This window comes from Sinohyriopsis cumingii, chromosome 3 (genome assembly GCF_028554795.1).
Source record: "Sinohyriopsis cumingii isolate HCF-2022 chromosome 3, ASM2855479v2, whole genome shotgun sequence".
NCBI classification, from domain to species: Eukaryota; Metazoa; Mollusca; class Bivalvia; order Unionida; family Unionidae; genus Sinohyriopsis; species Sinohyriopsis cumingii.
In genome coordinates, this window is record NC_142963.1 from 111,992,372 (window position 1) to 112,019,938 (window position 27,567).

General features: G+C 34.6%; 1 long non-coding RNA gene across 2 annotated transcripts; it reads left to right on the forward strand.

Moving 5' to 3' along the window:
* The first annotated feature begins 7,007 nt into the window (after positions 1 to 7,007).
* LOC149803589 (uncharacterized) lies at positions 7,008 to 22,204 on the forward strand. 2 transcript variants are annotated; one of them, XR_016419965.1, is made up of 5 exons: positions 7,008 to 7,335; positions 10,410 to 10,499; positions 20,194 to 20,262; positions 20,823 to 20,884; positions 21,970 to 22,204. It is a non-coding gene; the product is annotated as an uncharacterized LOC149803589 (long non-coding RNA). The 2 variants fall into 2 exon arrangements; XR_016419964.1 differs by having other exon boundaries at positions 20,823 to 22,204.
* The last annotated feature ends 5,363 nt before the right edge of the window (positions 22,205 to 27,567 follow it).

Genomic DNA, 27,567 nt, shown 5'->3' on the forward strand with positions numbered 1-27,567 from the left:
GTTCTACTACAAATAAGTCATGGATTTACTGAGGGAAAGAGTTCTACTACAAAAAAGTCATGGATTTACTGAGGGAAAGAGTTCTTCTACAAATAACTCATGGATTTACTGAGGGAAGGAGTTCTACTACAAACAAGTCATGGATTTACTGAGGGAAAGAGTTCTACTACAAACAAGTCGTGGATTTACTGAGGGAAAGAGTTCTACTACAAATAAGTCATGGATTTACTGCGGGAAAGAGTTCTGCTACAAACAAGTCATGGATTTACTGCGGGAAAGAGTTCTGCTACAAACAAGTCGTGGATTTACTGATGGAAAGAGTTCTACTACAAATAAGTCATGGATTTACTGCGGGAAAGAGTTCTGCTACAAACAAGTCATGGATTTACTGCGGGAAAGAGTTCTGGTACAAACAAGTCATGGATTTACTGCGGGAAAGAGTTCTACTACAAATAAGTCATGGATTTACTGAGGGAAAGAGTTCTACTACAAACAAGTCGTGGATTTACTGAGGGAAAGAGTTCTACTACAAACAAGTCGTGGATTTACTGAGGGAAAGAGTTCTACTACAAATACGTCATGGATTTACTGCGGGAAAGAGTTCTACTACAAATAAGTCATGGATTTACTGCGGGAAAGAGTTCTGCTACAAACAAGTCATGGATTTACTGAGGGAAAGAGTTCTACTACAAACAAGTCGTGGATTTACTGAGGGAAAGAGTTCTACTACAAATAAGTCATGGATTTACTGCGGGAAAGAGTTCTGCTACAAACAAGTCATGGATTTACTGCGGGAAAGAGTTCTGGTACAAACAAGTCATGGATTTACTGCGGGAAAGAGTTCTACTACAAATAAGTCATGGATTTACTGAGGGAAAGAGTTCTACTACAAACAAGTCGTGGATTTACTGAGGGAAAGAGTTCTACTACAAATAAGTCATGGATTTACTGCGGGAAAGAGTTCTGCTACAAACAAGTCATGGATTTACTGCGGGAAAGAGTTCTGGTACAAACAAGTCATGGATTTACTGCGGGAAAGAGTTCTACTACAAACAAGTCATGGATTTACTGAGGGAAAGAGTTCTACTACAAATAAGTCATGGATTTACCCGACATGGGGAACGTTTCAACTCACCGTGAGAAGCTTACTGGCTCAAATGTGGACGTAATTCACTCTTAGCGAAATGAAAGACTTATTTACTTTTTACTAGAGTTAATTCAACGATACAATACCACTTGTAAGACATTAATACATATAACATCTGTTGAAGCGAGCTAGAAAACAATAAATCCACTTTATATTATCGAATATGATGTATTTGCATTAATTTTACATTATATTTCGAACCTTCGATAATATATAGTTGATTAAACTACATTTCAAGGAAATCGAGAAACAAATACAAAATAAAATGGTCTGAAAAGGGACAATATTCAATAATATAAAGCTGGTCTGCGATATGAAGAACGAAACGAAAGGTAGTAACCGTTTAGGCAATCATAAGTTCATTCAAATTTCTCTCAAATCTCATTCAAAGAATTGTATTCAAACTGCTCTCAAATCTCATTTCAAGAATTGTATTCAAACTTATCTCAAGTCTTATTCAAAGAATTGTAGAAGCGAGTCCGAAAACTACTTAATAAATTCGAAATTTTTCTTGGACGAATGTTTGCCAAAAACAATGTTAGAACATGCTAAAAGTTTGCGAAATTTGATTTTTGGACGAATTTTCACACCCTGATTTAATAACCTGTACATCATTTGTGGTGTGTGGATATATGGATTTTACAGTGTTCAATGACATCTAGTTGAATTCGAAATTGACGTGTGTAAATAAATGGAGAAGTGTTGCTAGGAAGAAAGAAAGAAAATAGCCGTTCCAACAGTTACACAATGTCACAAATGTCACACAGAAAATATATTGGACGAAACTGACAAAATATCATTTACAGTTTGCCAAACAGATTAATACGGAATAACGGTGAATGAAATTAAAGATTGGAGAACGAAATCAACAGATAATTACATGCGAGTTTGGAAAATGAGTATATAGAATATCGATGTATGTGCGCAGGAGAAACCAGTTTCGGAAAAACGATGCAAAGAAATTAAAATAGTACAGTTTAATGTATTAAATTTGATAAATTTGATAACTCACCCTCCCCATGTTAACATAGCAAATTAATTTAATGAGACAAAAAATGCAACACTCAAATTTAATTATTCACATGCAGACAACTGAATATGTTTGAAAAATAGATTCTAAAATCTGACAGTGATCAATCGAAGGTTACATATTCCAGTATGAAATGAAATTTTGGCAGAATCACTTAAACTTGGCAATGTGGATGGCAGCATATTTGCGTTGTTTTTTCATATTGGCATTTGTTAGACAAAACATGAAAGAATTCCCGAAATTAGTGCGTAAATTTCCTGTTGAGACCCAGATTGGAAAACATCTGTCTCAGTGTAAAATACATATACCCAGTGATAATGCATTTAAAGTGAACAAGGACAGCATAGATTTGAAAACATTAATTTTGGTCTGCAGCACTTCAGATGTCCACCACGATATCACTTCAGCTGCCTCCACGGAGAGAAAAAAATATTTAATAGGCAACTGGTACAGAGAGAGAGAGAGATATGGTATACACGTATGAGAGAGGTATTATTGATATTAGGAGCACACTTCTTCAAACGTAGTAAAATTCTACCAGTAAGTAACAGATTCGATATTGTACCGAGACTGCTGTTGGAGGTGATGGTATGCTTTGTACCGGGTGACATGATAATGAAAATGAGTTGCATTATGCGATAGATTAACATTATACAGATATCGAGTAACTCATTTAAAACCTATTTCTGAATACTGACATACCAAGATACGTAATAAAATGTTTTAATCCGTAAAAGTTACAAACACACACACACACACATACACACTGGCAAAACAAACAGCACATACAAATTAGAGGAGAAACATGAAGATAAAGTGATTAATAATTATGTAGAACGGTAGGGTAATGGTGGCGATCCTCTACATTGTTCAAGCCAGTTGTGATCAATTAAAAACAATAAATGGCCTGAAATAGGTGGAATTGGGGGTCGGTGGTGTGTGTAGAGCAGACTAAAATAGTACTTATCAAGTCTGGTATGGATAGAGGAACACTCGATTTTGTAAATGCAATTGCTGTAACAATTGCTGTAATGTCTAAACCCATCTCTGTTAATAATTGTTGGAGCCTGTCACCTAATGTTCAGCTGTTTCTCTTAAGCTTTTGTTTAATTGGGTGAAACATCTATCTTTTTGAACTCGTTTACTTGGAAAAAATTTCAACTGTGTTTTTTCTCTTTAGGTCTTTTAATTTACTGATATGTAACTATTGATCTTCAATCTTTTGATTTTTATACGTGTTACACGCAAAGGTGTATTTACTTCACCGAGCGGTTGTCAAACCCTGGCGCGATTCTCGCTAGAAGTCATAAGTTTACCCCAACTTTCCAAAGACTTCCATACAACTTCAGATGTAAATTAGAAAGCCCCACGTGTCCATTCTATACCTAAATTTTACTATAATTAATGTAAGACCACAGATAAAACAACCTGCCAAATTTCTATCAACCGCACATCTGCATGTTTTATCTTCATCATGTTTCCGTACCACCAACCGTTCACGCCTTAGAAAATATACGAGTATCCTCTAACACTGGGAACTATTTTAACTCCTACACCTTAGGTCAGTCAATGTATGCTTTCCAGGCACATTTCGCCAATATAACTGCACCACATTTGCCCACATGGCGACATAAGCGGTATCTGCCAAGTCCCTTCTTATTTGTTCTTTTGTGTAATTTACCGGTTTCCTACCGTAAACACTGCCCTTGCAGTCACACCACCAACGTACACCACTTGTTTTTAATATGGACTATCTTACGACAGGGACGTTCATTCGGTTTTGGCCTGCATTCACTACTAGTGAACCACGGCATCATGGAAACTCACTAACACTTCACTCCGTGACGTTTGCTCCTAATAATTGGCTAATTATTTCGGGCTCGGAATATTTCCATTGCGCCGAATTCCAATAATCAAACAAGTAATCACACAAATCTAAGAATTCCTTAAAACGGGGCGCTGTAACCAAATGCGCATACTCCATATTTATTACATACGTTTCGAACTTCAAGTTTCATAGACTCCTGTTTTTTTACTTTGATAAATCTTATATTTAAATCAATTATCTTTCCTCCACTCTAGTTAATGATCTTTTATCCGCAAGTGCAAGATCGTGAACGCGACGAATACGTTCAATGTTTTAATGAAAATAGTAATGGAACTTGCCTATATTTCCAATGTACCCACGCACATTCATTTACATAGATGGAAGTTCGGAGAATGCACTTTCTATCCACATGTAGCCAGCCTCATCGTGGGGCGGATGTAAACATCCATTATGATGGGTGGCCAGTCGTTGTTTCTGCACGAGATAATATAACGAGATTTTTCCTCTCCGAGAGGTTTGCTTATTTGCCATTGTGACATGAGGTTTACATTGCATGAGCTTTATACAACACCACACACTCATTAGTGTCACTATGACTTTCTTGATTGATTCAAAGCACTTGTAGCAAATTATTTGTTTACTCTGTTTCAGAATTAATCTGATCACGTAGTTGCATTTGATTTATGGTAAGTTTTTCATACTGAGGTAACCCCAAAACGTTAATGATTCAAATTTCCTCATACACTGTTCTTCACACTGTTATTTACTAGTATTATTATCTTGTACAATGAGTGCTCAGCCATTTAACAACGTCGTCATCAGCAAGGTGCAGAGCCTGCAGGGTGTCTTTTAAAATACAAAAACGATGTGTTGTTTTGCTACAAACATATTGAAGTTCCTATTACTGAGATCATTTCAACTAAGGTGGATGCAATTAAATACCTCATAAGGTGGATGCAATTAAATACCTCATAAGGTGGATGCAATTAAACACCTCATTTCAGGAGTTAAAAAATATTATAATTGTTGTTGTTTTTAAAATGTTGTAAAATCTTAGAAAATAAGCAAGGTCTGTGGTCGTAATATAACAAACAAGAGAAAAACTCATGCAAGCATAACATATATAGTAAGATTTAACTTGCCTAACCTTGCATTTTTGTGGTATCAAAAGTTTAGTGTTTATCTCGTTAGGAATATTTCAGCAGTTTAATAGCAGGATAAGTGAACACGATTGCTAAATACGCCACATTTGCTCCCAGTACGTATCTCATTTGTTTAATTTGGTAGGTTGACAATTTTGGCTAACATTCTTTCAATCCTATTTTGAACTAATCCTTCATTTGACTAGTCCATTGCTGGTTAAAGGTCTTATGCGTTCCATATTCTATAGTGAATTTTGCAGGAACATATATAAAGCATTTTATTGACTGCATTTATCTCAGTAGTAAGACTTCAATAGTATGGTGTGTTTCAGTATGGGGAATGTGTTCCAGAGATAAGGTCTAGTCATGTACAGTATTTATATTATGTTTCTACAAATAAGTTTAGTAAATGTTTCAGTAACGTTTTCCTCTCTTGTATAAGGCTGAAGACAGTTATGACAGTTGAACTATTTCGTCAGTTAGTTTTAGTTTTATTTGTTTGTTTTGTTTTTTTGTGTGTGAAACAAAGCTAGACAATTTCGATACAATTACGTGAATGTAGTCATTGGTCTAAATATCAAGAACAAGAGCGATTGGTTGCTGTTTACGTTTAATGGTTGCATTTCTGTTTTATTATCATTCAATCTTACATACTTTGGTATAAAGTCGGGAAAAAATGGTTTTCAATCTCACGATGACATTTATTCTGTGGTTGCTTATGTTCCTCCATCAGATTCAAGGTTTTAGATCAAACAGACATGTTCGTATCCAAAATTACTAACTGGTGCGCTTCGAACAAATGTGTTTTAATGGGAGGTTTGAATGTTAGATATCATAAAATAAATTATTATTTGGAAAACAGATGATTCGCTTCTCAGACACTTTTGTGTCGATTGGGGTCAGGTTTTAAATGTTACCACGAAATTTCTCCATGAATTTAAATTGCCTAAGAAACAAATAACACCATACAGGGGAAATTAAAATTATTTGTAATTAGTGATAGATATACGTGGAAATAACTAGCTTATGTTAAATGGAAGCTGTGGTGACTATATTGTTGATTCGACAACTTTCCGAAATACTTCTATTATTGATTATTCTAGTGTCTCTATCAATGTTCTAATATATGTTAATGATTTCTACATATATGAACGTTATCCTCGTTATATTGACGGCCAATTTTCGTCAATTGTTAATTTTTACTTTAACCTCGAAACCAATTTGCTTGATGATTCAAAAACATCCTCGATAACCCAACACTTTGATAAATAAGAAACACTGACACCAGTAAACTTGAAAAGGTATTAAAGAAGACTCGGAAAGCACGAAATAGTATTACACGTAGATAATTATTTTTTCGACTATTTTACCCTGCGTTATTAGCTATGCAATACGACCTTGCCTCTCTACTTTCGATGCCGTTTGTGTCCCTCTGTGCACTCACAAAACCAATCTGGACACCACTAGCTCATTGAGAATCTCAAATAGAAAAAGAATACACGTTTCACGTGGCTTTGCCTAGTTATTTTGGCAGTCGATTCCAGACTTTTATTAAAAAATTACTTGAAAATCTGGAACAGACCGCTCACAAATATTAGCCAGAGCCGGAGATAAGGAGATAAAGTATAGACGCAAGTAAAACGCGAAGAACAGTTGTATTATCTACGATATAGCCATTGAATCACTTGTGTCAGAATGAGCAGACATTGAAAAACCTGACATGCCTCAACATCTCTTATCAATTTCATACCTAATCTCGTGGTATGACGTCAATGACACCGTTTAAGACTTAGTAGATATACAATTATGTTTAAAAGAAGTCATTCAACAAAGCACTAAGATTCCTTTGTCTTTTGGGTCACTAGTCGTGTTTATGTTAGTACTTACAGTTCCTGGATATTGTTTACAGGCAAATTTATCACAAGTACATTTCCAAGATAAACCAGCAATAGGTTAGTTTATGCACGAAAAACTTGTTGTGTTTAAGTGATAAATATGACGTCTCTATCTCGTCTGACTAAGACATTTATCGCGCTATATCTCTTCTTACGCACCAATTATTGTGTATAGCTGGTTGGATGCATCAACGTACCAACAACTGGAATAATGTACGTGTCTGGAAACGTAGCAGAATCGACGCGTGGAGAAAGATTATTGCAAAATCGTGACTGAAGAATTAAAGAAAACAGTAAGTTTGTTTTGAAATGCAAATATTTTGATATTTTGAATAGTACTACGAAAATTTATACATGTATACAATATTTCGTGTTCCTTGTGATTGTTTCCAAATTTTCCAAACTACTCGAGGGCTATGTATACAGCCTTCATTATGAAAATGATTGACGAAAGGTCAGATCGACAAAGTTGCGAGATACCGCTCCGGTGGTCTAGTGGTTAGAGCGTCCCCCTCGGATGCGGGAGGTCGTGGGTTCGATCCCCTGCCGAGTCATGCCAAAGACTTTAAAAAATGGTACTAACAGCTGCCTCGCTTGGCGCTCAGCACTAAGAGGTTAGTGTTAGGATTGGTCGGTCTGTTGTCAGGATTATGTGACTGGGTGGGGCATCATGCTACATGTCTACGGCATGATGCCCCAGTGCAGGGCATCACTATAAAATGCCACGCTGCAGGCATCGTAGCGATATGACTGACAAACTGTTAAAGCTACGTTACAAATCCAAATCGCACAAAGTTGCCGAGGCATCTTGACATCGCCATTCCTTTAAAATGTTAATTACTGGAGCAAGTTCAGTGTATGTTAGTACTGCAGAATCGATCAAATATATCGTTTACCGCAAATCACTTTTGCTTGAATGTCCGCCACAAATTATAATGTGGTGTTACAAAAAGTGACAATATACTCTACACATTACTCATATAAAGTTAAGGATAATCCATATCATTTCCAGAAGGAATTCATCACGGAAACGACGGGATAGTATCTGACTCAATGATATGTAAGGCGAAGATGAAAAGGAAATGAAACATTGGTTTACATGAACAAGATATTATCTCGATGGCAATATTAGTTACATTACTTAAAATTTATTTCAACAAAGTAAAGCGCATCGCACCATCGGACTTCATGCTCAATGTGTGGTGTTGTTTAAATGTTCAAGAGATCAATTTCAAGTTAGGAACACCCTGCATGGATTATGCAGCTCAATTGCCACAAGACTATTTAGTGATGAAGTTGAAAACTACAACTGCCGACCATTTTGGATTTCGCAAGGATCTGATTCTCCAAATCCATCACTGCAGATAATTTTTCATTTCGTAAGGATCTGTTTTATCACGATGTGAAGATGGCGGTCCGGTCATTTACATGTTATTTTCCCCCTTTCGTCTTTCTTAAAAAAATTGTAAGATCATCAAAGCGTCATCTATATTCGATTTAATGAATATTTGGTATAAATTAATTGTTTGTTTGTTAGTCTTAAAAATGGTTTCATTACATGTTATAGTAATGTAATTTTGTTTACTGGAATTTGACATTTTCCAGAAATTAGTTTGACCTGACTGTTTTTTTTTTTCTCTTCCGTAAACACCTAATAATAGAACTTTGTATCTAAAAGCTGACCTCGTTCCTGACCCTGACTGAGAATCAAGTAAACAACTTTTTTTATTCATTCTTAATGTATGATTGATAAGAGTGAAATCGAGGCTGACTAGGACTAGAAATATTTCAGAAAACGTTTTTTTCTTAAATTTGAATTCTCCTAGTATTTTTATTTTTTTAAATCCCAAGTATTAATTTACAATTTTTTTACGATGTCACCAAAAGTGGAAATCTTTATTTCACGTCCTACCCAGCAACAATTTGACCTTTGAAAAAAAATGAATTAATTCAACGTGTCAGAAAATATAATCTTTCTCAGGCAAAAGCTTCCTTAATGAAGCAAGAAATAAAAAAAAATATTTCAGAAAGACGAAGAAGAAAAACAAATGCAGTTGCAATTGCAGAAAGAGAAAGAACAAATTAAATTGGAAAAAGAGAAAGAGCAAATCCACTTACAATCGGAAGAAAGAGAGAAAGAAAGACAAATGCAAATACAAAAAAGAAAAATACAGTTACCGAAAGAGCAAATGCATGTACAATCGTAGAAAAAGGAGAGCGAGAAAAATGCGGATGCAAGTGAGAACGAAGAGAGAGAATATCAATGTAGAATAAAAAAAAATGGAGCTCGCAAGTGAAAACCACATTCTCGCTTCAAATACAAATAGATGTTGCAAAGAATATTAGGTTAGTGTTCTCTTTCGGAGAGAAGTAGACATATATTTTACTCGTTTTGAAAAGTTGCTGAAAATTTTAAATGGTCAAGGGAGCATTCGACTCAATTATTACCTTGTGCACTTATTGGTAAACCTAGTGATATTTACCATTCACAGTCAGTTCACCAAAGTGATGACTATGATGCGGTTAAAGAATGCCTCTTAAAGAGTTATGAAGTAGAAAAAAGCTGACTAGACCTATAGCGCCTTTGCATGGGAAAAAGCACGATAATTTGATAAGTGGTACACTTCTAGAAAGGTTGATAAAGATTATGAAAGTCTCAAACAACTTGCATTACTTGATTCAAGAAGACAAAAATGGTGTTGATCATCCAGTGTGCTATTGTTCTACGAAATTAAATACACCAAAGAAATTATTCAACAATCGAGAAGGAATGTTTTGGCTTTGATATTGGCATTAGAACATTTTGAAGTTTAGATTAGTTCAGCTCCTTCTTCGAGTATTGTGTTTAGTGACCACAACCCTCTTACTTTCATCGGCAAGATGAAAAAGAAATGTCAAACACTACTAAGGTAGATTTTGTTGTTACAGAAATATGATATTGACATCAGGCACATCAAAGGAAAAGATAATTAAATAGCAGATGCACTTTCCCCCGTAAAGAAATGTATTATATAATGTACCCTTTGTGTGATTCATAAAAGTTAACTTCATGTAAAATTAATCTATGGTAAAAAGAAAGCTTTATCATATAAATTTTTATTTTTCGTTTTGGGGGATGTGTGATGTATATTTGACTTAATTTATATTTGATTTAATTTAATTGTTTGTTTGTTAGTTTTACAATTATGTTTTATTACCTGTTATAGTAATGTAATTTTGTTTGCTGGAATTTGACATTTTCCAGAAATTAGTTTGATCTGGTTTTATTTTTCGTAAACACCTACTAATAGAACTTTGTATCTTAAAGCTGACCTAGTTCCTGACCTTGATTGAAAATTAAGTAAACAAACTTTTTTTTATTATTCAGTCTTATGTGTGATGATAAGAGGCTGACTGGGACTACTTGACTTTAGACGTAAATAGCTTCTACGATATTCTCAAAAGTCTGGTTTTACTGGTAAGTTGACCCTCATCCTGGAATCTGTTTTGCACATTAGCTAATCTGAGTTGGGCTTTTATATACATCGACGTTAAGGTGGTGTGTTAGTTGTTGTTGTTGTGACCAGTTGGAGTTACATTTTAATTTTTCTTCAAATTATTTGGATGTTAAGAGATTAATTATTTTCCCTCAAAAATATTGAAGTGCTCATACAAAATTCTTGGACAAAGACATTTATTGAAATTTTATTCTGAATTCAATCACTGGCAATAGCGTACCTCATCGCCTTCAATTTTGGAATTTTCGACGGGACTCGAACTCAGATTCATTAGAACATTTTATTACTAAAACTTCTAAGTTTTAATTCTTTGATTATTCGTGGAATATTTTGGGATTTGATTCTTAAAACCGTAAGTTTTTTCTTCTTAATTTTTACCTTGTTTTTCTAGGGAAATAAATTATTTGTTAAATTTTACAAAGCTTTGCTGTCTTCACTCTTTTTTTTTTACTGTTTATGAGAACCTAAACATGTAACAAATGATTCTTTCCATTGTGAGAGTATTCATTTTAACTTCCCGTTCATATTATCCTATCTACGTGCGCCGTACTCCATCAGTCGCAAAACATGCATATGAGTGTCCACATTTGTTTCACGCCAGTCTTAAAGATTTGGTAAAATGGTTTACCCTGACAGTACGTCAGTTATTACAAGGAATACCCACATTCTTCATCAAACACGGTGGAGTTTAAAAAAATAAAAAGTTACTTTGACACAACCAGAATCCAATTAATTAACAAATTATCTTGAAACTATGTCGGAGTATATAAATAGAAACTGTCATTCTTTGATCTATTAAATGATGGGATCCTAATATCAATAGCGAATAAAGAAAATTCTAAATCAAAATACGGACAGAAAGAAAAAAGATGGCAATGACTTTACACTCCGTTATTAATGGTGCCAACTAATCCTGATTAAAGGGAGAAAAAATGTCTCATCTGATGAAAAAATGGAAACTCATCTCTAAAGGTGCATCCGCTTCTTCGCCATCGACGCCTTCTAGTGGTCTTGAGGCTTCTGTAGTTACAAACTGTGGCATCCCCTTAAAAAAGCAGACGCAATAATATGCATGTTGCAAAGTTTATTGGATTTGTCCAAACAGTTTAGTTTACTGAGTTAACCAGTGCAGTCTAATTAAGATTGTTCAATGTTTGTACAATAAGTGGAGACTGTTAGGTATGTCTGTATTGTGTTTAATATTAATTTAATAATAGTTTCCTAAGGGTCATTTAGTTAATGACATTTTAATACTAATATTCAATGATCGAGTTTGAATTTTCAAGATGAGACATATATCAAGTACGTAAGTTCTTGGGTTTCAAGGTTGACTAGCACTATTATTGCTGAATCAAACATGTTCCTGTGATTTTGACCCCAATTTCGCATGATTTCACGAAAATTATTGATCTTTCTTGAAGAACATCCACACCGTGCTGGAATTTATCCTAGGGTTTTAGTTTTAATAATTTGAAAAATCAGCTCTCCCAGCTAAATATATAACTTAGCGGTTTTTTCCCTAAATGTATTGCTAAAATTTGAAAATCTAAGTCATAAAAGGTAAAACATATGGTTGTTTATCATCATCCTTGACGGTAATGAATACTGGGGTAAGGTTGTCTTAATCTCTGATGTTTGATGACGAGAAGCCTTAGATGTTACTTAAACTTTTTTATGCCCAATGGCTTAGGTTTTTAATAAAATTCTAATGACTGTGTGACTAGGGTCATTACTAACATTTGCTTGGGTTGAGTCCCTCAGATATTCATACAATTTGGAGTTGACAAAGCCGGTTAGAAGTGCTTAAGATTTGTAATAAAATTATAGCTTATTGGTCTGGATTTTTAATGATCTCTAACATGGGAGTGCTTTAAGCCTGTGACTTTTTTCACAAACAAAAATTGTGTGGATGGTCATACAGTGCTATATGTGTCTTTCTTGATTTTGTTTTGAAAAGAGTTTAAATGGATAGAACCTGCTACAGTAAAATAAGTGGCCCAGAACGTAGATCTTGCTAAGTTTTGGTATCTTGAGAACATCTGGCCATGTGTCCGATTCTATGTATGTATGTTTGACGTTTCGTCCACCATTGATCAAGTTTCTCCTACGTCATTGGGCATTATCATAAAACTTGATAATCTACGTTATCTAGTTGAGATTTAGTGTAAACGGAAAGTTTCTGTTCGTTACAGACATTAAAGATCCAGATTCCTCAATGGATTTATAGAATCGAGTGATGAGTAATGGGTAATTTAACGCTTTTCTTTCGAAAACGACGCATGTTATTTCTCTGAAGAAAAAATGTCATGAATTATTTTCGACAAAGTTAGCTTCAACATCCTAAATTAGGTGCAAATAATGGCACAACATTGATATAGTTCTGCTCTTCGAAATTATACAAGGATATTTCAGTCTTAAAATCAATCCGAAACTATACAGCACTAGAAAAGAAAATGACAAAGTTACTTTTCACTGGATTTTAAAAAAAAAATTATTTTTATATACAAATATTTATTTCCAGATATTCATAATTTTCTGAGATGAAAATTCAATCTCAATAATATTTAAAGAAGAAATGTATTAACAAATTAAAAACGTCAAAATATGCCATTTCTAATGAGCTCATGAAGTGTGCATTATATTTAGCATATTCGCCATTTTCAACTTTACTACATTTTATTAATTTCTTCTCAACACATGTGATTACACACAAAGTGTTCGGAAGCAAGTTTTTCATAATAGAGTTACAAGCCAAGGGTCCTTACTTGACCGAGCGGTTGTCAAACCCTGGCGCGATTCTCGCTAGAAGTCATAAGTTTATCCCAACTTTGCAAAGACTTCCATACAACTTCAGTTGTAAATTAGAAAGCCCCGCGTATCCATTCTGTAATTAAATTTTGTTCTGATTAATGCAAGACCACAGACAAAACAACCTGCCAAATATATATCAACCGCACATCTGCGTGGTTTATCTTCATCAGGTTTCCGTACCGCCAGCCGTTCACGCCTTAGAAAATATACGAGTATCCCCTAACAGTAGGAACTATTTTAACTCCGCCACCTTAGGTTAGTCAATGCATGATTTCCAGGCACATTTAGCCCCATATTTTCCCCCATGGCGACGTAAACGGGATCTGCATAGTCCCTTCTTATTTATTCCTTTGTGTAATTTACTGGTTTCCTACCGTAAATATTGCCACTGCAGTCACGCCACCAACGTACACCACTAGATTTTAATATGGACTATCTTACTCCATTCGGTTTTGGCCTGAATTCACTACTAGTGAACCATGGTATCATGGAAACTCACTAACACTTCACTCCGTGACGTTCGCTCCTAGTAATTGGCTAATTATTTCGGGCTAGGGATATTTCCATTGCGCCTAATTCCAATAATCACACAAATCTAAGAATTCCTTAAAACGGGGCGCTATAACCAAATGCGCATACTCTAAATTTATTACAACTGGTAATGAAAGATGTGAGACCAGTTGAAGATGAATTATCAATTTTCTCTTATCGAGTAAATTATCAAGCACTCATGAAGATGAGACTCAACAATCATGCAAAATAGTATAAATACAACAGTTATAGCTTGACTTCTTGCATGTTTAGTACTTACTTGCTCTTTGTGTGTGTGTGTGTGTGTGTGTGTGTGTGTGTGTGTGGAGAGAGAGAGAGAGAGAGAGAGAGAGAGAGAATCAGTAGTACTTGTAATATATAAGTTGATAGTCTCTTGGCAAGAATCAGACAACAAGCCTAGTTACAACGGCAACTGTAAAGACGGAAGTAAAGTGTCAATAATGGTTCGAGGCAGATATAACATAATTCATTTGAATGTGGTTCACGGATTTTATTTACATCTGAAATAATGGCGTTCTTTTCTTAGATCCTTCGTACACATTGAGCAGGCTGTGGCAAATTTGTTTACTTGTATTTACTTGCATTTTACCTTGTTTTTTCCCCACTGTATTAAAAGATACAGCTTCGTAATAAACTGTTATTAATTTATTTTATAATGTAACCATCCAACCAGTATTTATGCAAACACATCTATTTAAATCGTTTTCATTTCAAATTGTAATTTGTATGTCACGTATCTAACATAATATTTACTAATTTTAAAAAACAATGAAATGTAAAATTTGCGATTGCATAACGACTATTATATTTTATCATATCTGAAATATGGTACTGTTGTCACTATAATGATTTTCACATTTAGGAATATTTCTTCGAAAAAGAGCTTAAAATCTCATTTTTGGAGCACCACTAAAGATATGACGTCACAATAATAGCGTTGATGTGTCTGGCTCAAACTGCAGCGCAAATCATTCGAAACACGCATTTTCGGATGTCAGAATGACATTAAGAACATTTAAAATAAGGTAAAAACTATTCAGTGCAAAGTAAAAACGATGTGAGGGCTAATTGGTACCTGCAGCGCATCTCGAAGATAATTGAGAACACATAAAATATCAAGAAGATTTTGTTCACTAGAAATTTGGAAGTGCTATTATTTTTCCAACACGTGCCCTACCGAACAGGGGAAATTCAATAACAAGAAATTACATGAATTAGTGGATATACGTTAGTATTCAGCTGGTTAAGCTGCGTGGCGGTAATTTTCTTCTGCCTAGGGCATTATTTGTTGATCATGTCAAGGTTTTGATCAAGACTTCCACTCCAGCATTGACACCGTAAGCTTCGCAATGGGAGACGCTCTGCCGATGTCTCCGGGGAAACTCCGACAAAACAGACAAGTTTGCAGTGACCATTGTCGTGAAAATTATTGACCAGTGGGCATGTTACGTACCAAACAAAACAGTTCGTGCTTACACTAACAGAGAAAGTGTGATTTTATCCAATCCACATGTGAGACTTTAAAGAGCTCTTTTGCAAGCGATGCAAAGTTATATTAGCCCCTTTGTTAATGAATGTAAAAGAAGTCTTTGCGGAAATAGGTTACAACTAGAAATATTTCAAAGGTTTGAACCTTGGACTGGAATTTATAATTTACCTACGCATTTTAGAGTCAAATTTCAATAATAAAAAAAAATACTTCAGTGATAACTAAAAAAGATCCTGTTCAAAGGGTCGACGGATCTGTGCAGACAGTGCAGTTGTCACCGGTGTCATCTGTGGAACAGTTTTTTTCCTTTTGAGTGCTTGGTTTTACCATTTATTAACATTTTAACAACTATTTCTTAGTACGTAGTTGCTTAATTTTGTTGTTTGTTGTCGCTGTTGTGCTACATTGTGTTTTGAATAATGTCAATGTTAGGTATATTTAATTTGTATTATTTGTTAGCTTTTCTTAATGATGATATATATATATATATATATATATATATATATATATATATATATATATATATATATATATATATATATATATATATATATATATATATATATATATATATATATATATATGTGTGTGTGTGTGTGTGTGTGTGTATGCATGTATGCCACAAACATTATAAATAACATGGCTTTTAAACTGTTGGCATACTGGTATATCAAATTGTGATTCGCCGATGGCGCAATAATACGAATATATAAATATTCTTTCAACTGCAGGCCTTTCGATCAATGATGAGTTTCCACTCATTAATCATTAATGACGTATGAAAATAACGATAAAAAGTATTAATAGTCCCCGTTTTCTAAATGAATTTAACATGGTACACAATTTCATTGCAATCCTTTCTTTTTCCGTTCCCCTCTTCCCTTTCATGTGTAAGTGGCAACATACGCAGAAATATGGAGTGAGAGAGAAAAACAATTTGGGCTGGATGAAAACCTTAAAACTGAACTTGAATTAAGTAATCTACAAGAATATGGTTTTGTCGTAACGGCATGTTCACACTTTCCTTGGGATCTATCTACAGTGTTCATAATATCAATGACACATAGTTGCAATAGCTTGTCGGCACTATAAGTTAAATTTGTCGGTTACGAGGCACACATAATGTAACGTATTTAATGTTTTGTTGTTGTTCTTCTTCTTCTTTCTTAAACCTATTATAATATTCTATCGATTTTTATTAATTAAATATGAAAATGTCTAAACGGACCCACCCACCCACCTCTCTCTCTCTCTCTCTCTCTCTCTCTCTCTCTCTCTGGACTATCGCAGCACGATACGGGCAAAAGTCCATGAAAATACAAGCGTTGGGGATTTTCGCTTGTGTCATACGACGATGTCACTGGACCTACGCTTAATGGTAAAGTCAACCCGTCCAAAGGAAAAGGAGAGAGAATGTTTGTGCGTGATTTGGATTTTTAACGTAGCTTTAACAATGTTTCAGTCATATTTGCTACAATGTCTACAGTGTGGCAGTTTATAGTGCTGTCTAGCACTGGAACATCATGCTGCAGACATATAGCATGATGTCCCACCCAGTCCCATTATCTTGATACCAAGCCGACCAGTCCTAACACTAACCTCTTAATGACAAGCGCCAGGAGAGAGAGAGAGAGAGAGAGAGAGAGAGAGCTGTTAGTACCATTTTTATAAGTCTTTGGTATGACTTGGTCGGGTTTCGAACTCTCAATCTCCCGCATCCGGGGCGGAAGCTCTAACCAATAGGCCACCGGAGCGAGCGAGAGAGAGAGAGAGAGAGAGAGAGAGAGAGAGAGAGAGAGAGAGAGAGAGAGAGAGAGATTTATGGTCGGTAGCAATGTTAATTAAACCAGAATAATGACTTAGATCAACTGTACATATATTAAAATATCTTAATTTTCTCTTGTTGGTTCGCCATTTCGCTTAGTTTCTATTCCACGCTTATTTCAATACGCCAGTACGTGAATGACTGAGCGTTCAGTGTATATAAGACGCTTACGTGTTGGTAGTGCTCTATTTTCTTCATAAAAACAATATTTCCTGTTTAAATCATAAGTGTGTTTTATAGTGATTTAATCAATGTGATTAAAAATAGAAAACCAAAAAGAAAACAATCAACTTATCAATTTGCAAATGTGATTGTGAACAACTAGAAAAGGCAAAGAACTTCATTTTGTAGCAGACACACTGAGCGGGAATGTGAGGAGTTCATTCACTCGGTGAATGCACAATTGCCAGAAACATATTTTATCTCCGCTTAAAGGGCAAATATGTGTATTTGTATGTGATATAAATAAAATATACGTATAGGATGTACGCTATATCAGTGATATACAGGTCGTTGTATAAATTTGTCATTACAATGAAACTCGGCAAGCTTTGTTTCCTTCTAATGACAAATGTATACATCTCATGGTATATCACTGATATATATATATATATATATATATATATATATATATATATATATATATATATATATATATATATATATATATATATATATATATAGTACATTGTGGATTACATATTCAGATCATTATTGATAGTAAACATGTGTCTAGTCTTGGTTCTGACCTTAGAATCTTGAGAATGGAAATTAGTATTTCCAGTAAATGATTGTTGTGACTTAGGTCAAGTACAAGGATATACATTCATGCTTATCTAAAAATTTATTCATTATTACCCTAAGATATGAAGCAGATTCAGTCTTATTGCTTATTGGCTTGGGTGGATTTATTTATACAAATTGTTATTCACTTGAATTACAAAGTGCTCTATATTATTCCTGGACAGAAACATTAATTTGGAAAATTAGAGTGAATTCAGACAAGTCCATTTTATATTATTATATTGTAATATTTCATAAGACTGTTAACATATCATCATGATCCATGCCGTTAGCACAGTAGCACATTCGAGACTACAGGCAGATCCACACATACAATATTGGAATTTAATTGGAATAAAAGTGGAATTCGTTTTGGAAATTCATACATTTGGATTTCTGATAGATAGAACTTTTAGGACTATTTGAAATATAGTTCAGAATACTGTAAGTTCTTTTCAAATCTTCGCTTTGTATTATAGGGAAAAAATTCTTTGTAGAATTTTGAAAAACCTGTTGGATTTGGCTCTTTTCCGTTACTTTAAGACCGTACCATTAATCTGATGTGAGGTATTATAATTCGTGCATCTTTCTCTTTATATCTTCTCCCATCAGTTGACAATATATTTTGATTTTTAAATGTATTCTGCCAACGTCGCTCTGATAATGAGCCATTGTAAGTTTAGTGTGGAAACTGTCTCCTCAGGGAACAGTTATGTTGCCTCTATTACAGTTGCCCATGTTGGACTAAAGATTGAGTTGAATCTACGATATATGTCATAAACATCAATGCCAACTTACCCTGCGTCAGCCTTACTTAACTATATGTAATGCATGTATTTTATATGCAATACCGACAAGTTCTAAAATCTACATTCAAGGTCATGTGATAGTCATTAATTAAGCCCAAATTGTTACCTTCAGATTCTGTGCTCTTTCAGCTCAGAAATGCCAAACGAGTTTAAAAATGAACCATCCGCATAAAATCACATTAAAAACTTCTGCATTATTCCTTCATAACCCCCACCACCGAGAAAACCAAACAAGAAAACAAAAGAAATGTGAAACACTGACTGACCAACTGAAACCTTACTTATAAAATATTACTATCAAGTACTGCATTAAAAAAAACAACATGTTTCTCGAGTTTCAAATGAAACACGTTGCTTGATATTAAACCACATCATGCTACTGAAATCATACTACTGGGATCAACCTTGATGGAAAAATGATACAATTTTGTTTCTTAATAATTGCAATACAAAGCAACACGAAATTCATTTTCGATCAACATAAATGATGAAGGGGGGATACGTTGTGATCAAGGAAACTGTTTTCAGGAGAAAATGTGTACTTGATTACAAGTTTAGATGGGATTAAAGTGTGGTCAAAGTTGATTGTGATACAAACGAACATCGAAGAGAATAGAAATGCTTATTTGACTATTTGAAAATCCTCTAGGGTATATTGGAATCTTCAGGAAATATACTGATTTACGAGTAGCAATCCGCGATGTAAACACAGACTTAAGCAGCATTGACCCGTATATCAAGATGATAAAAACTGTACATATGACCATTGATTTAATTACATATTTGATGTAGACAAATACACAAAATTTGTATTCCGATAAGTATCAATTGTACAAACATGAAGATAAAGTAGTAACAAATATGTAGAGAAGAATGAATATGATGGCGATCCTCTATTTATTTTAAGCTTTTTTGATCATTTCAAAAATAAATAGCAGTGTGTCATGAAGGAGCTGGTTTTGTTCAAAACACCAGCAATGGGAACCTCCTGACACCATAGCTAATGAGGCACCAGGCATACGAATGAAGTAGCATAGGTAAACAAGAAAGGCGGAAGAAACGTGCTGGTCCATGAATGACTTAAAAAATAGCCACAGTAAACTAGGAACACAAAACAGCCCGCATTTAGGACATGGTACTGTAACGTAGCACAAAATATCTGTTATGTGGGATACGCCTGTTGTACCAAAAAATGCTTTCTTTATACGCTTGGAAAGTAATAGTTATTTCATTGCACGCTAATGAAAATTACGTACTTTGATATTACTTAATTAAGACACTGATTTGTATGTATGTGCTGACTTGTACACATTTTCGCAACTATAACACCGTGCCATATAAAGCTGAAATTTAATATTTTACCAAATTCTGTATTTGTCTTCCAGTTTTTTCTAATTCACGGAGCAATCTTGAATACGTTGCACTGGACTTGCAGTTTCGGGATTATTACATTGGTAAGAGTAAATATTTAAATTGAATAAATTCACTGACTTGTATGTATGTTTGTTGTATGTATGTATGTATGCATGTATGTATGTATGTATGTATGTATGTATGTATGTATGTATGTATGTATGTATGTATGTGTATATGTGTGTGTATGTGTGTATGTATGTATGTATGTATGTATGTATGTATGTATTTATGTATGTATGCATGTATGTATGTAGGTAGGTAGGTAGGTATGTGTACGTTACCTATAGATCATGCTAAAATGCTTGAATTTTCACAAAGTTATAGCAATTTTAGTATAAGTAGTACTTTTTCAAAGAAAGTTGTTCCTCGAAATCTTATCAGACACTGTTGGGTTCTGCCATTTTTCAAAAAAATTTCCCTAAATGTTTTCTTCTTTACATGGAAAATTAATCAAATATTTCTTTGCAAGGTAATGAAAATGAATTACTTTGAAATTATCGAATTAAGTCACCGAATTATATGTATGTGCTTCACTTGTACACATTGTCGCAGCAACTATAACAATAGCACTTTAATATTTTACTAAATTCTCTTCTAGAGTTTCTATTTCAAGGCGCATTCTTGGATATGTGCAGCTGGACTTGCAGTTTCATCGTATTTGTAAGTGTAAATATTTAGATTGAATGAATTCACTGACTTGTTGTCGTTGTCTAGGGTTTAACGCCATTTTTCAGCACAAGATAGGCTATACATGGCGGCCAGTATAACTGGTGGAAGAAGAATCCTGGAAAACCCAAGGAAGAACCACCGACCCACGAGACACTGACTTGTATGTATGTATGTATTTATATGCATGTATGTATGCAATTGTGTATGTATGTATGTATGTATGTTCTACACCCGATTGCATTAATATAAATGTATATGTCAAAGGAGACGATGCAAATGTCATGGTCACCAGGTAGAAATTTCTAAGTCATTGCTTCATGGCGTGTGTTTTTTTATTTTTGTCTCAAAGTTAGACCTATGGCGTTGTGCTTTTATCTTTGCTATGCTTTATGTACTGAGGTGAAATCGAAGCCTTTAAGGATTCAAATTTCCTTATACACTGTTCTCGTCATCGTTATTTACTAAAATGGCGTGTTATTTGTTACGCATATTTGATTTAATTTATATTTGATTTAATTTGTGTTTGATTTGATTTGATTGTTTGTGGGTTTTGGAATCTTTTTATTTTCTTTACATGTCAATGTAATGTAATTTTGTTTACTAGGAATTTAATATTTTCCGGAGAATTTAGTTTGACCAGAATCTTTCCATAAATACCTAATAATAGAAACACTTGTTTCTATTTTTGACTTAGTTCCTGGCCTTGACTGAGGGTCAAGTAAACAAAGAAATACAGGAGCTATGTGATTTTTATATGTAAACATGATCACGAGATCCTCTATTTCGCACTTAGACATTTCCAAAATTGCGAAATACTTAGTATTAACAGTGATGTTTAGAGAGAGAGAGAGATTTCAGAGAGTTTTGGGGCTTTTAAACACTTGATGTCAATGTGTTTTCTTCTGTTGTGACTAGTATTGAGTATTTGAGTTTTATCTTAATTTTTCGGATTCTAAAAGCTTAAATCGTTTCTCTGGAAATATTTTGTGCTCATACAGAATTCTTGCACAAAGACTTTCTTAAAATTTTTATTTTGATTAACAAAGCCGGAGGATTAATTATTGTATTTCTTCAAGGAACTGTAGACTTCAGCACAGTACAGGTTACAGCATACGTCATCGCTTTCCATCTTGGATTCTTCGTCGGAATCGAACTTCGAATCATTGGAACATTTCAATATTAGGACCTCAAACATTTTATTCGTGGATTATTCTTGGATTTTTTTATTTGATTCTGGAAACCGTAAGTTCATATATTTTCATTTTTACAGAATTTTTCCTGGGAAATAAATTATTTGTTATACTTTTCAAAGCTTTTTGTTTTCACTCTTTCTTGTGTTGCTGTTTGTTCGAGCCTAAACACGTGACATAAGATATTTTTATACCAATACTTTAACGGTGATATTTATGAAATTTTGCAAATAAGGTGGATGAAATAATCGAAGTATTTCTAAAATATTCTCTTTGGTTTCTTATATTTTTGTGAAACCATATCAATAAAGCAAAATCTGTGGTCATAATACAAATAACAATGGGGAAAACTCATGCAACCATAACCTATTTAATAAGATCTAGCTTGCCTGACCTTGCAAGTTCGCAAATCCAAAATATTAGCATTTATCTGTTTGGAAGATTTCGGTTATTTAGTAGCACGATATCACGTGATCCAGTTATCATTCGACTAAGTCTACTGGACCGTTAAATATGCCACATTTGCTCCCAGTGCGTGTCTTACTTGTTTATTATGGTTCGTTGACATCATTAAATATCTGTCTAATTTGTCTACCATTCTCAAACACTTTGATCTTGTTTTTAAATGAGAACACGAAATTTCTCGATGTATATAAATTGCCTAATAAACAGATAACACTTGACAATGAAATTAAAATTATTTGTAAAATACTGATATACATATGTAAAATAATTATCTTTATTATATTAAATGGTGACGATATTGATGAGTCGACAACTTTCCGAAATACTTCCGTGATCGACTATTTTATTGCCTCCATCAATCTTCTGCTACGTGTCAGTAATTGTTTGCATAGATGAACTTGACCCACTTCGTTCTGGCGGTCACTCATTGTCAATTACTAGCTTTAATTTTACCATGAAATTTTAAGGAAAGTTTACTTTTTGATAATAAAACAGCATCACAAAAACCAAAACGTTAAGAAAAAGAAAGAATGAATTTATTAACAACACCAATATTAGAAAAGCGAGACGAGTAGCAAAGAAGACTGGGTAAGCAGAGAATTGTATTTTACATAGATATTACTTCTGTTAATGACTGTTCTAAAATGTGGTATTAGCTATGCAGCGCGAACTTGCCACTCTACCGTAGAATGGATGCCGTTTGTGTGTCGATCGATGGAACTCTTCCATGCACTCATAAACCAATCTGGACACCACTAGCTCATCGAGATTCTCGATTCAAAGGAGAATACATGTTTCACATATCTTTGCCGAGTTCTCGTAATCTTGGCGGTGGATTCCATATTTTCATATCTGGAATGACCCACTAACAAATATTAGCGAGAACCGGATTGTTTGTCATCCTGTGAGAAGGAGATAACGTAGAGTGTTTTATCTGGTGTGAAACTCCCCGAATAAAGATACAAAGATTCAGTTTACGTTAAATATTCCAGATGGTTTCGGTACTGTACGATTTTTCCTTCGTCGGTCCAGAAGATGATTCTACTGAATACTTCAGAAGTGGTGAATCCCAGTTAAGCTCCTGAACTTCAAAAAAGTATTTACAGAGAATTTGTACGGAGTCTAGTCGAACGCGGAGAACCACTACATCCTCTATGTCATAAATTTCAAACACTGGTATCTGATTGTTATATAGATATTCAGACATTGACACACGGTGAACATGTTGTAAGACTTGCAAATTTCACGAGTTCTGTCATCAGTGTCACATCAAATTTCGTGTTATGAAATTAATTTCACCGTTCAAGATTTGGCTGATTGCCAATTAGGCTTCAAAGACCATTCCACGACACTATACGATTCCTTTGACTTTTGGATGAACTGTCCTGTGCATGTTAGGGACGACATTTCCCATATTTCAATTGCCGGCAAATTTATCACAAGTACATTCAAGGATGATACAGCTAAAACTTAATTTGTGCACGAAAGCTCATTACTGATAAATATGACCTCTCTACCTTGTGCGACAAAGATATTTGTCGCACTATATTTCCTGATAAGTACCAATAATTGTGTGCAGCTAGTTGGATACAACAACATATCAACGACTGAAGGGATGCACGTAACTGGAAACGTATTCGATTCGACGCTAGACGTCTGTGATTATTGCAAAGTCATCGTGTGTAACTGACTAGTTAAGGATGTACGTGACTGCAAACACACTGGGTCCTTCTCTACTTTAACTTCGTAGTTTATGACTGACAAAATACAGACAACACGAAGTTTGTTTTGAAATGCGTAGTTTATGACTGACAAAATACAGACAACACGAAGTTTGTTTTGAAATGCGTAGTTTATGACTGACAAAATACAGACAACACGAAGTTTGTATTGAAATGCGTAGTTTATGACTGACAAAATACAGACAACACGAAGTTTGTTTTGAAATGCGAATATCTTTTCGTACCAGGAAAACATAAATATGTATAAAATGTTTTGAGTTCTTTATGACTGTTTCAGAATATTCTAAACTTCATGGAATGGTGTTTGACTCTAACTGAAGGATCTTGTCCTTTTCATTGGCATGTTTGGCGAAGGCAAAGAAGAAATTAAACGCAGGTTTACAAGAAGAAGTTATCATCGTTATGCCAGTGTTATTTGCATTGCTTAAACTTTATTTCAACAAGGAAAAACCACATATCACCATTGAATTTATTCCATACGAATGAAGCCTCAGAACAAAGTAACATTTCGATTATTTGTATAGTCGAAGACTAGACAAAAGAAAGAAGTTTTAAACACCGAAGAATGGATTCGCACTGGATAAAACAAAACTCACTTCGGACAAAGGTTATTTACCTAACTGGAGGACGTAATAGTTTCGTGTCACGGGACAAATGCTTGGACGTGACCCACCTGTCGATAAATAGGAAAATATGAACCGAGAAGTGTTACAAGGAACCTTTTGCTTGACTGCTTGGAAAAGTAATATCCTTTGACATAAAGTAACTCAGGAACATTCGAATTATGAATAACCATTTTTATTTAATATTAACAAGTGACAGGTGTATGAATGTGTTTCCCAACAACAAACAACAGAACAAATATATCGGTACATGCATTCGAATATGATGCTCAGTCAGAAGTGGTTTATGTATAAATAATTAATACCACTCAAGTCTGGAATATTTTTGAGGACCAAACCACTTTAGTCTTAGAAATTCTCACTGAACAAGTACAAGTGCACTTGGGTATAAGGCTACTGGCTTTTAGGAAACGAAAGAGAGCAAAGCAGGTAGAAGTCATCCGAGAAGGCCAGACATTTGTTACCAGGCCTTTTGAACCTAACTTTTCCTGAAGAGTTACTTCAAATCTTACTTGATATAACAAATAGAAACCAACAGTACCCACGTCATTTTCCCTTGTGGGGATTTTATTTATATCCAAACCAAGACAGAGACAAGGGATATTTCATCCTAAGATATCACATCAACTCCTTGTGAAACATCAGTTTACACTGGTCGCCATGAACATAGTGTAAATTATCCAGCACGTAGAAGTTTATTTATAATCCTCTAGAAATTAACAATCTAAGAGAACTGATCCTAGACTTAAAAGAATTAAAAGAAAAAATAATAGGCCGATGAGAAAGGCGAAGAGAATGATGTTTCCATATGGAAGAGCAGCCACGGACATCATAGTGATGATGTCACCATGATCAGAGCACCATTGAGTGTATTGTTTTGAAACTTGGCTGGGACACTCACATTCGCGATCAGACAACATTGTCATGGTTGTTAAATCAATCATGTCCTAGTCACGTGCAACACAACACAAAGTTCACGAGGGGTCACGAAGAAAACTTGGACGATTATCTGAAAGAATCACGAACACTTATTCAACAAGAGATCTTGAAAGAGTGGTATCAAGACTTAAGTAACTAATACCTCTTCGCTTGACATCGTTGGAGATCAAATGCTCTCAAACCTATCATGCAATATAGTACCGAGAAGTCTCTAAAAAAAGCCCTTGTCATCCAAAAAGGTCCTAAATCAGAGTTCATAAAAACATAAAATCAATGTGTGAATTCAGACCAAAAAATGTTCACAGTTATTTGACATTTCTTCTTAAAATCAGATGTGAACTCATTACTTACCATTGCCTGTGATAATTAATGTCTCGGAACCTCATTATCTTCTGAATTACAGTTGGTCACAATTTCTTGGAATTTAGTGTTGTGTGCCAAAGACGAACTTCCTCATCGAAAGCCTAAAGGAGTTCGATATCATACCAATACTGACGATAATTATCACCCAGGAACCCACTGGCTAGCCGTTTGCTTTCCAAACGACTAGAGTGGCATGTTTTGATTCATGCGGATTATCCCCTATTGAAGACTATATGAAAGACTTTGCGAGGATAATTGATGTATTCAATGAATTCATTAACGAGAGATTACGCGAATCGAGTTATATGATGCGAAGACATTATTGTGAGATTACACGAATCGAATTAGATGGTGCGAAGACATTATTGTGAGTATTTTCTTCGTGAACACTGTCTTAGAATCTGATTACATTTACTGACTTGTTTTGGAAGTGATTTACTAGAAGTTATGCCAGATTATATATGTGATTTAGTGATCATTTTCTTCTGGTTAAAAACAAAGGTAATATGCAAATATATTAGATCATTGGATGTCTTATGTTACTTCTCAACGTTTTGCAATCCGGCAAACACGTTAATTTTAACATTTGAATGAGTGTTTGTTATTTTTGTTTGTTTGTTGTCTTTTTAGATAAAGAGGAAGGGACTTGCACTAAGGTTTCATTTTATTCCTTGTTGTTTTATCGGAACTTATTAAGAAAACAAATGTTATTGCTTCTTTTGTTTTTATATCGAATGTAATTTTGTCATGCTATTTCCATTCATTCTTTCACTGATTCTTTCGTTTATTCATTGATTCATTCATTCATTCATTCATTCTTTCTTTCTTTCTTTTTTCTTCTCCATCTCTCTCTCTCTCTCTCTCTCTCTCTCTCTCTCTCTCTGTTGATCACTGAATATTTTTCGCGCGTAAATCAACACATTGGGACATTGTCCTTTGTGTCCTTGTCTCTAGCTGATGAAGTGATGCGTTTGCCAGTCTTGCCATCAGTCTTTCACCAAACAACGCAGAAGAAAATGAGTCCGCTTGTACAATTACGGAAGGTATTGGAAATCCTTGTATTATTAAATATGATTTAAACACACCTGAGCAGATCAAAAGAGCGTTACCCAATGCAAAGCCTATAGAGAGAGGGTCAATTCCTGCAGATGGGGAATGAATTGATAATAAAAGTAGAGAATGAAAAAGTGAAGAAAATCAAACGGGGATACGAGGTGGATAAGAGGGCACGGTAGGAAGAAAGGTGGAAGAATTCCTACCCCGCAAACGAAACTGGATAACGTTGCATCGCAGGCTACGGCAAAGATAAGAAGAAAAAAGTAAATGAGGAGCAGTATCAACCACGTCGGCAG